This window comes from Arachis ipaensis, chromosome B07 (genome assembly GCF_000816755.2).
Source record: "Arachis ipaensis cultivar K30076 chromosome B07, Araip1.1, whole genome shotgun sequence".
NCBI lineage: Eukaryota > Viridiplantae > Streptophyta > Magnoliopsida > Fabales > Fabaceae > Arachis > Arachis ipaensis.
The window spans coordinates 24453917-24468833 of NC_029791.2; the positions used below are offsets into that span (position 1 = coordinate 24453917).

The following is a 14917-nucleotide window of genomic DNA, read 5'->3' on the forward strand; positions in this document are numbered from 1 at the left end:
TTAACTCATGAGAAGGCATCTGGGAAGAGAGAGAGAACTCTGTAAGTTAAATCATGAAAAAGAGGAATCCATAACCAAAGATCCTTGTAGTGGAAAATTTTGGATTGGGTATATAGTTATTTACAAACTCCTGTACCTCTTTAGCTCTTTTGTCAAATAGGAGCACCACTAACTAGGACTAGGAGCAGCTAGAATTTGTAGCCTTAGTCTTGATCAACCTAGTATTGTAGGAGCCACAGAATCCACATTTGTGATATAACCAGTGAAAACGTGAAGTGCCCTTTCTATCACAGTCATTGTAGAGTATGTCCTGCATTGCCATTACAAAGTATCACTTCTAGGTTCATCATTTGCCTTACAAATTTCATTATATTCATTGCATTGGCATTGATCATGAACAGGAGGGAGGAAAAAAAATTTCTATGCTATGATATGAGTTACTGGAGGAAGAAAATGTAAGCTATGTAAGAATATGAAATCTCATCCCTAGTATTTGGCGGCTTTGCAGATTATCTTTTTTTCCAATCACAAAGCCACAAAGGTATTTTAACTGCTAAGTAATTAAACATAATACTTAAAGTAGAACAGTCAAAGTAGCGTTAAAATGCAAAAGGTGAGGCAAGAAAAGCTTCTGCGCCTTTCAAAGTTGAGGCGCAGCATTCATGGCACCTTCGCCTTTAACTACCTTGAGTTAAATATTGTAATATTATTTAATGTCTCTATTAAAAATTTGCATGTGGAGCTGGCACAAAAGTATTGCAGATTGTGATGAAAATTTTGGGTGGTGACTAAATGAAAAATAGTATCCAACAAAATAATGTTTCTCACTGTGTATACAAAATGAGACATGTAAGTCATAAATTTAGACATGAAAGAAATTTCATAAAACATAGAAACAGATGGGGAAACCGTATAATTGAGTGCATAAAGAAAACGATACGAAATGCATTTTAAAATTTCATTTGAGATTAACTGACTTGCTTTTCTCGAGTAAATTAAAAAGCCAAAATGTATCATTACAAAGAAGCCACAAAGAATACAGACGAGTAATCAGATCAAATAATATTCATGCAACAGAAGTATTACCTGATAGCGGTTCCTGTACTCTTCAGGAAGCTCCTCAGTAGCCAATGGAGCATCAAGCATACCAAAGTAAACTTGGGATGGTAAAGAACAACTAAGTATTGCATGCCATGTAATATTATGCATTTCAGTTTCCACATGAAAGCAAGATCAGAAGAGTTTGATAACTAGTGCTTTTCAACCCAATATTTATATCCCAATAGTAGTCTATCAAGAGTACAACTGTACCTCCAACCCTCTCACCTTAGATATCCCTTAATTAATCATTTCATACCCAAATAGTTTATGGTACCAAGATTTAACATGAGCATTCTTTGATATCACTAATCTTTTCTAAATCTTCTAATGAAATGTCAACAAAAGCACATGTATCCTTACACTATTTAGTTTTATCAAACACCTAATATAGTGCTATCACATGCAGAGGTTTGTAAAGATCAATCATAGCACATAATTGTATGCATGATCACAAAACAGCTATACAATACTAGGCCTGCTCGTAGATATTTACGAAGAAAATATTCTTACCGCCATATCTCCCAACGACTTGTTGCAGATTGGACATGTGTAATGACTACATGTGTATGCCTAACATTTAACAACAAAGTGTAAGATTGAATAAGAAACCTTCCTTGAAACTACTTCATTTGAAGAATCAGAAAGAAGATAAGAGATAAATGTTTCAAATACTTTATACTCCTTGTTCTATAGGGAAAAATCCTAAAATGAGCATGACATACCTAAAAGCAAGCTGAATGCATGTAATGTCTACATGGTAGAGCCCTGACTGTCGCACTTGATGGGAACAAGTCATCACAGCATATTGGGCAGTTCATTTCTAGACCTTTCTCCAGGCACTTGTGAGATGTTGATTTTATTCCTAAGCAACAATTGCATTTCATGCAATGAAAATAGTCAATCCCTAGCCCTTGGCCAACACGGCAAATATTGCAATATGGGCAATGATACATGGTGCACAAAATTGTGATTTAAAATCTTGGTATGGCGAAATAGTGCTCTCAACACTTCTTCACAACTCCGATGCAATTAACCAGCAAGTGCACTGGGTCGTCCAAGTAATACCTTACGTGAGTAAGGGTCGATCCCACGGAGATTGTCGGCTTAAAGCAAGCTATGGTCATCCTTGTAAATCTCAGTCAGGCGGATTGAAATGGTTATGAGATTTTGATAAATAAAATATAAAATAAGATAGAAATACTTATGTAATTCATTGGTGGGAATTTCAGATAAGTATATAGAGATGCTTTGTTGCTTCTGAACCTCTGCTTTCCTATTGCCTTCCTCCAACCATGCGTTACCTCCTTCCATGGCAAGCTATATGATCCTCTCGGATGAAAACAAATCCATATGCGCTGTCACTGCACAGCTAATCATCTGTCGGTTCCCGTTGGCGTCGGAATAGGACCATTGTCCTTTTGCGCACTGTCACTTGCGCTCCACATTCACAGGTTTGAAGCTCGTCACAGTCATCCCTTCCCAGATCCTACTCGAAATACCACAGACAAGATTTAGACTTTCTGGATCCCAGGAATGCTGCCAATGGTTCTAGCCTATACCACGAAGACTCTGATCTCACGGAATGGAAGGCTCTGTTGTCAGGAGAGGCAACCATGCGTCGTGGACCAGGAGGCTAAGAGATACACACTCAAGCTATTGCAGATAGAATGGGCGTGGTTGTCAGGCACGAATTCATAAGTGAGAATGATGATGAGTGTCACGAATCATCACATTTTACAGAAAATGAGTAACTAAGTGCAGATAGTGCAGAAATCCACTTCTGGGATCCACTTGGTGTGTTCTTGGACTGAGCATTGAAGCTTTTTCGTGCTTGGGTTGTTTCTGGAGTTAAACGCCAGTTTTGGTACCAGTTTGGGCGTTTAACTCCAATTCAGGTGCCAGTTTGGGCGTTTTACGCCAAGATGTTTTAGGCTGACTTTGGACGCCAGTTTGGGCCATCAAATCTCGAGAAAAGTATAAACTATTATATATTGCTAGAAAGCCCAAAATGTCTACTTTTCAACGCAATTGAGAGCGTGCCAACTGGGCTTCTGTAGCTCCAGAAAATCTACTTTGAGTGTAGGGAGGTCAGAATCCAACAGCATCTGCAGTCCTTTTTCAGCCTCTGAATTAGATTTTTGCTCAAGTCCCTCAATTTTAGCCAGAAAATACCTAAAATCATAGAAAAATACACAAACTCATAGTAAAGTCCAGAAATATGATTTTTGCATAAAAACTAATAAAAATATAGTAAAAATTAACTAAAACATACTAAAAACTATATAAAAACAATGCCAAAAGCGGTATAAATTATCCGCTCATCACAACACTAAACTTAAATTATTGCTTGTCTCCAAGAAACTGAAAACAAAATAGGATAAAAAGAAGAGAATATACAATAAATTCCAAACTTATCAATGAAGATTAGCTTCAATTAGATGAGCGGGACTTGTAGCCTTTTTGTTTTTGAACAGTTTTGGCATCTCACTTTATCCTTTGAAGTTCAGAATGATTGGCATCTATAGGAACTCAGAATTCAGATAGTGTTATTGATTTTCCTAGTTCAGTATGTTGATTCTTGAACACATCTACTTTATGAGTCTTGGCCGTGACCCTAAGCATTTTTTTTTCCAGTATTACCACCGGATACATAAATGCCACAGACACATAACTGGGTGAACCTTTTCAGATTGTGACTCAGCTTTGCTAAAGTCCCCAGTTAGAGGTATTCAGAGCTCTTAAGCACACTCTTTTTCTTCTTTGAACCACGACTTTAACCGCTCAGTCTCAAGCTTTTAACTTGACACCTTCACGCCACAAGCATATGGTTAGGGACAGCTTGGTTTAGCCGCTTAGGCCAGGATTTTATTCCTGTGGGCCCTCCTATTCATTAATGCTCAAAGCCTTGGATCCTTTTTCTACCCTTGCCTTTTGGTTTAAAGGGTTACTGGCTTTTTCTGCTTGCTTTTTCTTTTTCTTTCTTTCTTTTTTTTTTCACCACTTTTTTTTCGCAAGCTTTGTCTATTCACTGCTTTTTCTTACTTCAAAAATCAATTTTATGATTTTTTAGATTATTAATAACATTTCTCCTTTTTCATTATTCTTTCAAGAGCCAACAGTTTTAACATTCAAATTCAAAAATATGCACTGTTCAAGCATTCATTCAGAAAACAAAAAGTTTTGTCACCACATCAAAATAATTAAGCTAACTTCAAGATAAAATTCAAAACCATGCACTCCATAAGATCTTCAAGAGGAAGAACTAGCCGCGATCACTAAGGTAGACCCGTTCTTTAATTTCTTTGTTCTTTATTTAAGAAAGGTGATGGATTCATAGGACATTCATAACTTTAAGGCATAGACACTAGACATTAATGATCATGTAATAAAGACACAAACATAGATAAAACATAAAGCATAGGGAACGAAAAATAGAAAAATAAAGAACAAAGAAATTAAAGAACGGGTCTACCTTAGTGATGGCGGCTAGTTCTTCCTCTTGAAGATCTTATGGAGTGCTTTAGCTCCTCAATGTCTCTTCCTTGCCTTTGTTGCTCCTCTCTCATGACCTTTTGGTCCTCTCTAATTTCATGGAGGAGGATGGAATGCTCTTGGTGCTCCACCCTTAGTTGTCCCATGTTGGAACTCAATTCTCCTAAGGAGGTGTTGATTTTCTCCCAATAGTTTTGTAGAGGAAAGTGCATCCCTTGAGGCATCTCAGGGATTTCATGATGAGGAATTTCATCATGCTCTTGTTGAGGTCCATGAGTGAGCTCTCTTGTTTGCTCCATCCTTTTCTTAGTGATGGGCTTGTCCTCTTCAATGAGGGTGTCTTCCTCTATGACAATTTCAGCTGAATTGCAGAGGTGACAAATGAGATTAGGGAAGGCTAACCTTGCCAAAGTAGAGGACTTGTCCGCCACCTTGTAGAGTTCTAGGGATATGATCTCATGAACTTCTACTTCCTCTCCATTTATGATGCTATGGATCATGATAGCCCGGTCTATAGTAACTTCAGACCAGTTGCTAGTAGGAATGATTGAGCGTTGGATGAACTTCAACCATCCCCTAGCCACGGGCTTGAGGTCAAGCCTTCTTAGTTGAACCAACTTGCCTCTTGTGTCTCTCTTCCATTGAGCGCCTTCCACACAAATGTCCAAGAGGACTTGGTCCAACCTTTGATCAAAGTTGACCCTTCTAGTGAAAGGGTGAGGGTCTCCTTGCATCATTGGCAAGTTGAATGCTAACCTCACATTTTCCGGACTAAAATCCAAGTAATTCTCCTGAACTATTGTGAGCCAATTCTTTGGGTTCGGGTTCACACTTTGATCATGGTTCTTAGTGATCCATGAATTAGCATAGAACTCTTGAACCATTAAGATCCCGACTTGTTGAATGGGGTTGGTGAGAATTTTCCAAGATCTTCTTCGAACTTCATGTCGGATCTCCGGATATTCACTCTTTTTGAGCTTGAAAGGGACCTCAAGGATCACCTTTTTCTTGGCCACAACTTCATAGAAGTGGTCTTGATACATTTTTGAGATAAATCTCTCCATCTCCCATGACTCGGAGGTGGAAGCAATTGCCTTCCCTTTCCTCTTTCTAGAGGTTTCTCCAGACTTAGGTGTCATTAGTGGTTATGGAAAAATAAAAAAACAATGCTTTTTCCACACCAAACTTAAAAGGTTTAGTCGTCCTCGAGCAAAAGAAGAAAGAAGGGAGGAGAAGAAGAAGAAATGGAGGGAGGTGAGTGGTTCGGCCATGGGGGTAGTAGTGTGTAGGTTGTGTGGAAATGAAGGTAGTGAGGTGGGGTATTTATAGGGTAAGGGAGAGAGGGTAGCCGTGTATGAGGGGTAGGGTTTGAGAGGGAAATGGTTTGAATTTGAATGTTGAGGTAGGTGGGGTTTGATGATGGATGGATGTGAGTGGTGAAGAGAGTATGGGGAAGAGGGTAAGATTTGATAGGTGAGGGGTGTTTGGGGAAGAGGTATTGAGGTGATTGGTGAAGGGTGTATGCGGAAGAGTGTTATGGAAAGGTGTGAAGAGGAGAGAAGAAGAGGTGGGGTAGGTGGGATCCTGTGGGGTCCACAGATCCTGAGGTGTCAAGGAATCTGAGTCCCTGCACCATTCTTGCATTCAAACGCCCATTGTGTGCCAAATCTGGCGTTTAACGCCAGCTCTGCTACCTTTTCTGGCGTTAAACGCCACTCTGCTGCCCATTTCTGGCGTTAAACACCAGCCAGATGCCAGACAGCCCTTTCTGGCATTAAATGCCCAGAGTGCTGCCCATTCTGGCGTTTAACGCCCAGAATGCTGCCAGACTGGGCGTTAAACGCCCATTCTGCTATCCTTACTGGTGTTTAAACGCCAGTAAGCCTATCCTCCAGGGTGTGCTATTTTTAATGCTGTTTTTCTTTCTGTTTTTAATTTTTCAGTTATTTTTGTGACTTCACATGATCATCAACCTAAAGAAAACATTAAATAGAAATGGAAAATAAATAAATATAATTAAATAACATTGGGTTGCCTCCCAACAAGCGCTTCTTTAATGTCAATAGCTTGACAGTGAGCTCTTAGAGAGCTTCACAGAGATTCAGAGCTTGATAATGGCCTCCCAACACCAAACTTAGAAGTTGAGTGTGGGGGCTCTGTTTGACTCTGTATTGAGAGAAGCTTTTCATGCTTCATCTCCATGGTTACAAATGGAGATCCTTGAGCCTTAAACACAAGGTAGTCCTCATTCAATTGGAGGACTAACTCTCCTCTGTCCACATCAATCATAGCTTTTACTGTGGCTAGGAAGGGCCTTCCAAGGATGATGGATTCATCATCATCCTTCCCAGTGTCTAGGATTATGAAATCAGCAGGGAAGTACTGGCCTTCAACCTTCACCAATACATCCTCTACAAGTCCATAAGCCTGTTTCCTTGAATTGTCTGCCATCTCTAGTGAGATTCTTGCAGCTTGCACCTCAAAGATCCCTAGTTTCTCCATTACAGAGAGGGGCATGAGGTTTATACTTGACCCTAGGTCACACAGAGCCTTTTCAAAGGTCATGGTGCCTATGGTACAAGGTATTAAGAACTTTCCAGGATCCTGTTTCTTCTGAGGTAATTTCAGTTGAACCAGATCATTTAGTTCATTGATGAGCAATAGAGGTTCATCCTCCCAAGTCTCATTACCAAATAATTTGGCATTCAGCTTCATGATTTCTCCTAGATACTGAGCAACTTGCTCTTCAATAATATCTTCATCCTCTTCAGAGGAAGAATACTTATCAGAGCTCATGAATGGCAATAGTAAGTTTAGTGGAATCTCTATGGTCTCTATATGAGCCTTAGATTCCTTTGGTTCCTCATTAGGGAACTCTTGAGTGGCCAGTGGATGTCCATTGAGGTATTCCTCAATGGGATTCACTGCCTCTCCCTCCTCTATAGGTTTGGCCGTGTGGGGTATGTTGATGGCAATGCACTCTCTCTTTGGATTCTCTTTTGTATTGCTTGGGAGAGTACTAGGAGGGAGTTCAGTAACTCTTTTACTCAGCTGACCCACTTGTGCCTCTAAATTTCTAATGGAGGATCTTGCTTCAGTCATAAAACTGAGAGTGGTCTTAGATAGATCAGAGACTACAGTTGCTAAGTCAGAGTGGCTCTACTTAGAATTCTCTATCTGTTGCTGAGAAGATGATGGAAAAGGTTTGCTATTGCCAAACCTGTTTCTTCCACCATCATTATTATTAAAGCCTTGATTAGGCTTCTGTTGATCCTTCCATGAGAGATTAGGATGATTCCTCCATGAAGGATTGTAGGTGTTTCCATAGGATTCTCCCATGTAATTCACTTCTTCCATTCCAGGATTCTCAGGGTCATAGGCTTCTTCTTCAGAGAAAGCTTCCTTAGTACTTCCTGATGCAGCTTGCATTCCAGACAGACTCTGAGAAATCATATTGACTTGCTGAGTCAATATTTTGTTCTGAGCCAATATGGCATTCAGAGTATCAATCTCCAGAACTCTTTTCTTCTGAGTTGTCCCATTATTCACAGGATTTCTTTTAGAAGTGTACATGAATTGGTTATTTGCAACCATTTTAATGAGTTCCTGGGCTTCTTCAGGCGTCTTCTTCAGATGAAGAAATCCACCAGCAGAGTTGTCCAATGACATCTTGGACAGTTCAGACAGACCATCATAGAATATACATATGATGCTCCATTCTGAAAGCATGCCAGAAGGACACCTTCTGATCAATTACTTGTATATTTCCCAAGCTTCATAGAGGGATTCACCTTCCTTCTGTCTGAAGGTTTGGACTTCCACTCTAAGCTTGCTCAATTTTTGAGGTGGAAAGAATTTGGCCAAGAAAGCATTGACCAACTTTTCTCAAGAGTTCATGCTATCTTTAGGTTGTGAGTCCAACCATGTCCTAGCTCTGTCTCTTACAGCAAAGGGAAAAAGCATAAGTCTGTAGACCTCAGGATTAACCCCCTGGGTTTTAACAGTGTCACAGATTTGCAAGAATTCAGTTAAAAACTGATGAGGATCTTCCAATGGAAGTCCATGATACTTGCAATTTTGCTGCATTAGAGAAACTAATTGAGGCTTAAGCTCAAAGTTGTTTGCTCCAATTGCAGGAATTGAGATGCTCCTTCCACAGAAGTCAGAAGAGGGTGCAATAAAGTCACCAAGCATCTTCCTTGCATCTCCACCATTATTATTGGGTTCGGCCATCTCTTCTTTTTTCGAAAAATTCTGTCAGGTCCTCTCCAGAGTGTTGTGCTTTAGCTTCTCTTAGCTTCATCTTTAGAGTCCTTTTAGGTTCTGGATCAGCTTCAACAAGAATGTTCTTATCCTTGCTCCTGCTCATATGAAAAAGAAGAGAACAAAAAAGAGTAGAAATCCTCTATGTCACAGTATAGAGATTCCTTTATGTGAGTAGAAGAAGAGAAGAGTAGACAAATGAGAAGAGAAAAATTCGAACACAGAGAGGGGGAGAGGGTTCAAATTTTAAGAAGAAGAGAAGTGTTAGTGATTAAATAAATAAAGGTTTAATTACTCTGTTGGTCCCTATAGTTTCGCGAAATTTTCAATTAGGTCCCTATACTTTTTTCCTTTTAATTGAGTTCTTGCACCAAATTTTTTTTTAATTAAGCCAATTACTACTAAGAAGGACTTAATTGAAAAAAAAAATTAGTGCAGGGACTCAATTAAAAAGAAAAAAAAGTATAGGGACCTAATTGAAAATTTCACAAAACTATAAGGACCAACAGAGTAATTAAACCATAAATAAATAGAAAGAGATGAGAGAGAGAGAGTTTTTGAAAATTAATTAAAATAAAATAAAAAATATTTTTGTTTTTATTTAAATTTTGAGTTAGAATTCGAAAATTAAGAGAATAAATAAAATAAAATTTGAAAACTAATTAAATTAATTAATTAAAAAGATTTTTTGAAAAAGTGGTTAGTGATTTTCGAAAATTAGAGAGAAAAAAAAGTAGTTAGATGGTTTTGAAAAAGATATGATTGAAATAGAAAACTTTTAAAATCAAACAAAAAGTCAAGTAGTTAATTGAAAAAAATTTGAAAATCAAATTTAAAAAGATTTTGAAATTGATTTTGAAAGGATATGATTTGAAATTTATTTTGAAAAAGATTTGAAAAGGAAATTAAAAAAGATTTGATTTTGAAAATTAAAGTTGATTACTTGACTAACAAGAAACTTGAAGATATGATTTTAAAATTTAAAGATTGAACATTTCTTAATGGGCAAGTAACAACTTGAAAATTTTTGAATCAAAATATTAAATGTTAGTAATAAATTCGAAAATATGAAATAAAAATAAGAAAAAGATTTTGAAAATCAATTTTTGAAATTTTCGAAAAATATAAAAGAAAAATAGAAAATATTTGATTTTTGAAAAAGTTTTGAAAAGATAAGATTTTTAAATTGAAAATTTGACTTGACTCATAAGAAACAATTAAATTTTAAAAATTTTTTGATTAAGTCAATCAAATTTTTGAAAATTTATGAGAAGAAAAGGGAAAGATATTATTTTTTTTTATTTTTTGAATTTTAATGAGGAAAGAGAAAAACATCTAAATGACACATAACATAAAAATTATGAATCAAAACAAGGAAAATATGCAAGAACACTTTGGATGTCAAGATGAACACCAAGAACACTTTGAAGATCATGATGAACATCAAGAACATGTTTTTGAAAATTTTTAAGAAAAGAAAAACATGCAAGACACCAAACTTAAAAATTTTTAAACTTTAGATACTAATAATTCAAGAATGCATATGAAAAACAAGAAAAGATACAAAATAAGAATATCACAAGATTAAACAAAGAAAATCATCAAGAACAACTTGAAGATCATGAAGAACACCATGCATGAGTTTTTTATTCGAAAATTTTAGGAAAAATTAAAAAGATGCAATTGACACCAAACTTAAAATTTGACACTAGACACAAACAAAAAACACAAAATATTTTTGGTTTTTATGATTTTATTAATTTTTTTGGATTTTTTTTCGAAAATTAATTAGGAAAAGAAAATAAAGAAATTCAAAATTTTTTATACGCATTCTAGGAATCATGCAATATTAGTCTAAAGTTTCAGTCTAAAAAAAGATTAGACATGGCTAGCCAAGTTTTAGCAGGATATTACATACAACAGCCAAATTGATGGGAATCAACTAGCTCCTGTAATGATAAAAGCATCATCTGAAACTCTAGAATTCATTCTTAAAAATTCTGAAGAATTTTTAGAAAACTACACATATTTTATTTTGTTCTTCAGAAAAAAATTTTTTTCTTTTTTTTTTTTTTGAAATTTTTCGAAAATAAGAAGCTTAAAAATAAAATAAAATTACCTAATATGAGCAACAAGATGAACCGTCAGTTGTCCAAACTCGAACAATTTCTGACAATGGCGCCAAAAACTTGGTGCACGAAATTGTGATTTAAAATCTTGGTATGGCGAAATAGTGATCTCAACACTTTTTCACAACTCCAATGCAACTAACCAGCAAGTGCACTGGGTCGTCCAAGTAATACCTTACGTGAGTAAGGATCGATCCCACGGAGATTGTCGGCTTGAAGCAAGCTATGGTCATCCTTGTAAATCTCAGTCAGGCGGATTAAAATAGTTATGAGATTTTGATAAATAAAATATAAATAAAATATAAAATAAGATAGAAATACTTATGTAATTCATTGGTGGGAATTTCAGATAAGTGTATAGAGATGCTTTGTTGCTTCTGAACCTCTGCTTTCCTATTGCCTTCCTCCAACCATGTATTACCTCCTTCCATGGCAAGCTACATGATCCTCTCGGATGAAAACAAATCCATATGCGCTGTCACTACACGGCTAATCATCTGTCGGTTCCCGCTAGCGTCAGAATAGGACCATTGTCCTTTTGCGCACTGTCACTTGCGCTCCACATTCGCAGGTTTGAAGCTCATCACAGTCATCCCTTCTTAGATCCTACTCGGAATACCACAGACAAGGTTTAGACTTTCCGGCTCCCGGATCCTACTCGGAATACCACAGACAAGGTTTAGACTTTTCGGATCCCAAGAATGCTGCCAATGGTTCTAGCCTATACCACAAAGACTCTGATCTCAAGGAATGGAAGGCTCTGTTGTCAGGAGAGGCAACCATGCGTCGTGGACCAGGAGGCTATGAGATACACACTCAAGCTATTGCAGATAGAACGGACGTGGTTGTCAGGCACGCGTTCATAAGTGAGAATGATGATGAGTGTCACGGATCATCACATTCATCAGGTTGAAGTGCGAGTGGATATCTTAGAATAAGAATAAGCTTGAATTGAATAGAAGAACAATAGTACTTTGCATTAATTCATGAAGAACAGCAGAGCTCCACACCTTAATCTATGGGGTGTAGAAATTCCACCGTTGAAAATACATAAGTGAAAATAGTCTAGGCATGGCCGAATGACCAGCCTCCAAACGTGTACAATATCAAAAGATGGTCAAAAGATATAAAATAAATCACTAAAAGTAGTTTTTATACTAAACTAGTAACTAGGATTTACAGAAAATGAGTAACTAAGTGCAGATAGTGCAGAAATCTACTTCCGGGGCCCACTTGGTGTGTGCTTGGGTTGAGCATTGAAGCTTTTTCATGCTTGGGCTGTTCCTGGAGTTAAACGCCAGTTTTGGTGCCAGTTTGGGCGTTTAACTCCAATTCAGGTGCCAGTTTGGGCGTTTTACGCGAAGATGTTTTAGGCTGACTTTGGACGCCAGTTTGGGCCATCAAATCTCGAGCAAAGTATGGACTATTATATATTGATAGAAAGCCTAGGATTTCTACTTTCTAACGCAATTAAGAGCGTGCTAATAGGGCTTCTGTAGCTCCAAAAAATCCACTTCGAGTGCAGGGAGGTCAGAATCCAACAGCATTTGTAGTCCTTTTTCAGCCTCTGAATCAGATTTTTGCTCAGGTCCCTCAATTTCAGCCAGAAAATATCTGAAATCACAGAAAAAACACACAAACTCATAGTAAAGTCCAGAAATGTGATTTTTGCATAAAAACTAATAAAAATATAGTAAAAATTAACTAAAACATACTAAAAACTATATAAAAATAATGCCAAAAAGGGTATAAATTATCTGCTCATCAATACACATTCCTGAAAAAGAATGATCTCAAATTAGCATCCGAAAATCTACAAGGAAAAAATAAATATTGTAGCATATTGAGCATAAGAAAATGAAAAAGAAAGGAAGAAAAGAGAATTAAATGGAGAAAGAAGTGATCGATGGATTCCCATAAGCAAAGTATGAATATGTTATCACCTAAATCACCTCATTTTAACTGATAAAGTATGAATAGTAAGAAATTCAAAACAATAACCAGACATTATGGCATTAATATATTTCTTATCAACACATAGCAGGTTGCAAACATATACATATATAAATATATAAAAAGTACATATAACTTGTTAATGTTATAGGATTAAATTAAACTAAATGATACAAGATCCAAAATTTGTAATGCCATCTTTTATAGTCCTTAACTGTCAGATAAGATCACACTTATGGTCTCACCAAAAAAAATAGAAAAAATTATCTTCTTCAATTCATCTATTAGCTTACGATTAGCTTAATATTGCAGGCACATGGAATTGGAACAATTTTAGCTATGAATCAACAATTATAAGTAATTATGAGTGGATTAAGCATCACATGATTAATATTTAAGTTTCCTTTGTAGAAAATCCTTTTCCAAAAGTCCAAAACCTAGCAATTTCGGATAAAATAAACTAATCAATATGTCTTATTAGCGATGAAAGTGAATGAAAGAAAACAAAACATAGGAATTACAACACGAAAATAGCAATAAAAGAGAAAGAAGATTAAAGTTACCTGCACGACTGAGGCGAGATCGAAGAGAGAAACACATCAACTAAGCAATACACAAGCGAGAAATGCACTAGTAATTTTTGTGAGAATAGCTTTGATCGAGAAATTAATAAAACAAGTAGCGCATAAATTCAAATAAGGGAAAGGAGAGCGCGAATCTCAAAAAGAGATAGAGAAATGGAAGACGTGCGGTTTGAAAATCTCGAGGGGGACACCGGGAAGGTAGAAAGAGTGAACGCAGGAGAAAGTGAAGAGGATGAGGACGGAGGTGACGTAGACGGTGGTGGAGAAATGCACATTAGGGTTCGAAAGGGAACGACGAGCCAGGAAGGGGTGTGACGAAGTTTTGTGGCGATGGAAGTTCAGTGCAATGGAAGTTCGGCGCGACGGCGACGTAAGGTGCGACGGCGGTGCAAGGCTGCGAGGCGCCACCAATAGAGCATTTGGATGGGATGAGTGTGGAGGCGCAGGAAAGAGATATGTGAAATGCGGAGGAGCTCGGAACGCAAATCTTTATTTTAATGAGTTAATAGTCAAAATCGTCTCAAAAAGATACCTCGATCTCTATATTCGTCCCCGAAAGATAAAGTTAATCAAAATCGTCCCCGAAAGATGACGGACATGACCACGTTCGTCCTTCCGTCATCTCCTTCGTTGAGGTGACTAACGTTGGGTGACGTGTTCCATTAACTGCCCGTGTGGCACACTAATAAAACGATGCCGTTTTGATTCAATGGCCTCCAGGTCTTGATGCGACGTCGTTTAGTGTCCAGGAGAGATTCAAAACGTTGCAAAGCATCACCCCTCTGTTAACAACCATCTCTCTCTGTTTTGCTCCAAAACGTATCGTCTCCCTCAAGCTATTCTCTAAGCCTTTGACCCAACATTTAAACCACGCCATCAACCTTTATCAATGTTGGAAGGCGATTAAAACAGAAGAGGTATCGGTACTGAATACAGAGCTGTTCGTCTCCTGGAGCAACATTGATAGTGGAGGAAGCCATTGCGATGATTAGAGGTAAGGATGAAACATTTTTCTTGTTTTTTGAGTTATTTTGTGGCGTGATGTCTTTCTAGTAACGTGACTCATGTGTTCTTCTGAGTCTGGGTAGGGTTTGGGATGACTAAGGATTTGTATGACTGTTCTTATATGATATGAATGGGTAAGAATGTTTTGCTTTTACTGTCTAAGTTATGATTTTTTTAGGTAGGGCTGTTTCATTTTAGGGCTTTGTGATGCTTTCAGGAAAGATTTTAACTATTAACTCTTATTTTAATATTTTTCATGAAATATTTTAAATTACAGACTGATTTTTTATCTGTAATATTTTAATAAAATGTAGTAGATAATTTTTTTAATCAAAAAAGCACTTTTTATTAATGGTTATTTTTTAGGTAGATATAAATTTATTTGTTTTT

General features: G+C 37.1%; 1 long non-coding RNA gene across 1 annotated transcript; it reads right to left on the reverse strand.

Annotated features, from left to right (window-relative positions):
- On the reverse strand, nt 122-2047 carry LOC110264521. The gene is made up of 3 exons (XR_002350705.1): nt 1824-2047; nt 1087-1671; nt 122-310 (listed from the first exon to the last, which is right to left on the reverse strand). It is a non-coding gene; the product is annotated as an uncharacterized LOC110264521 (long non-coding RNA).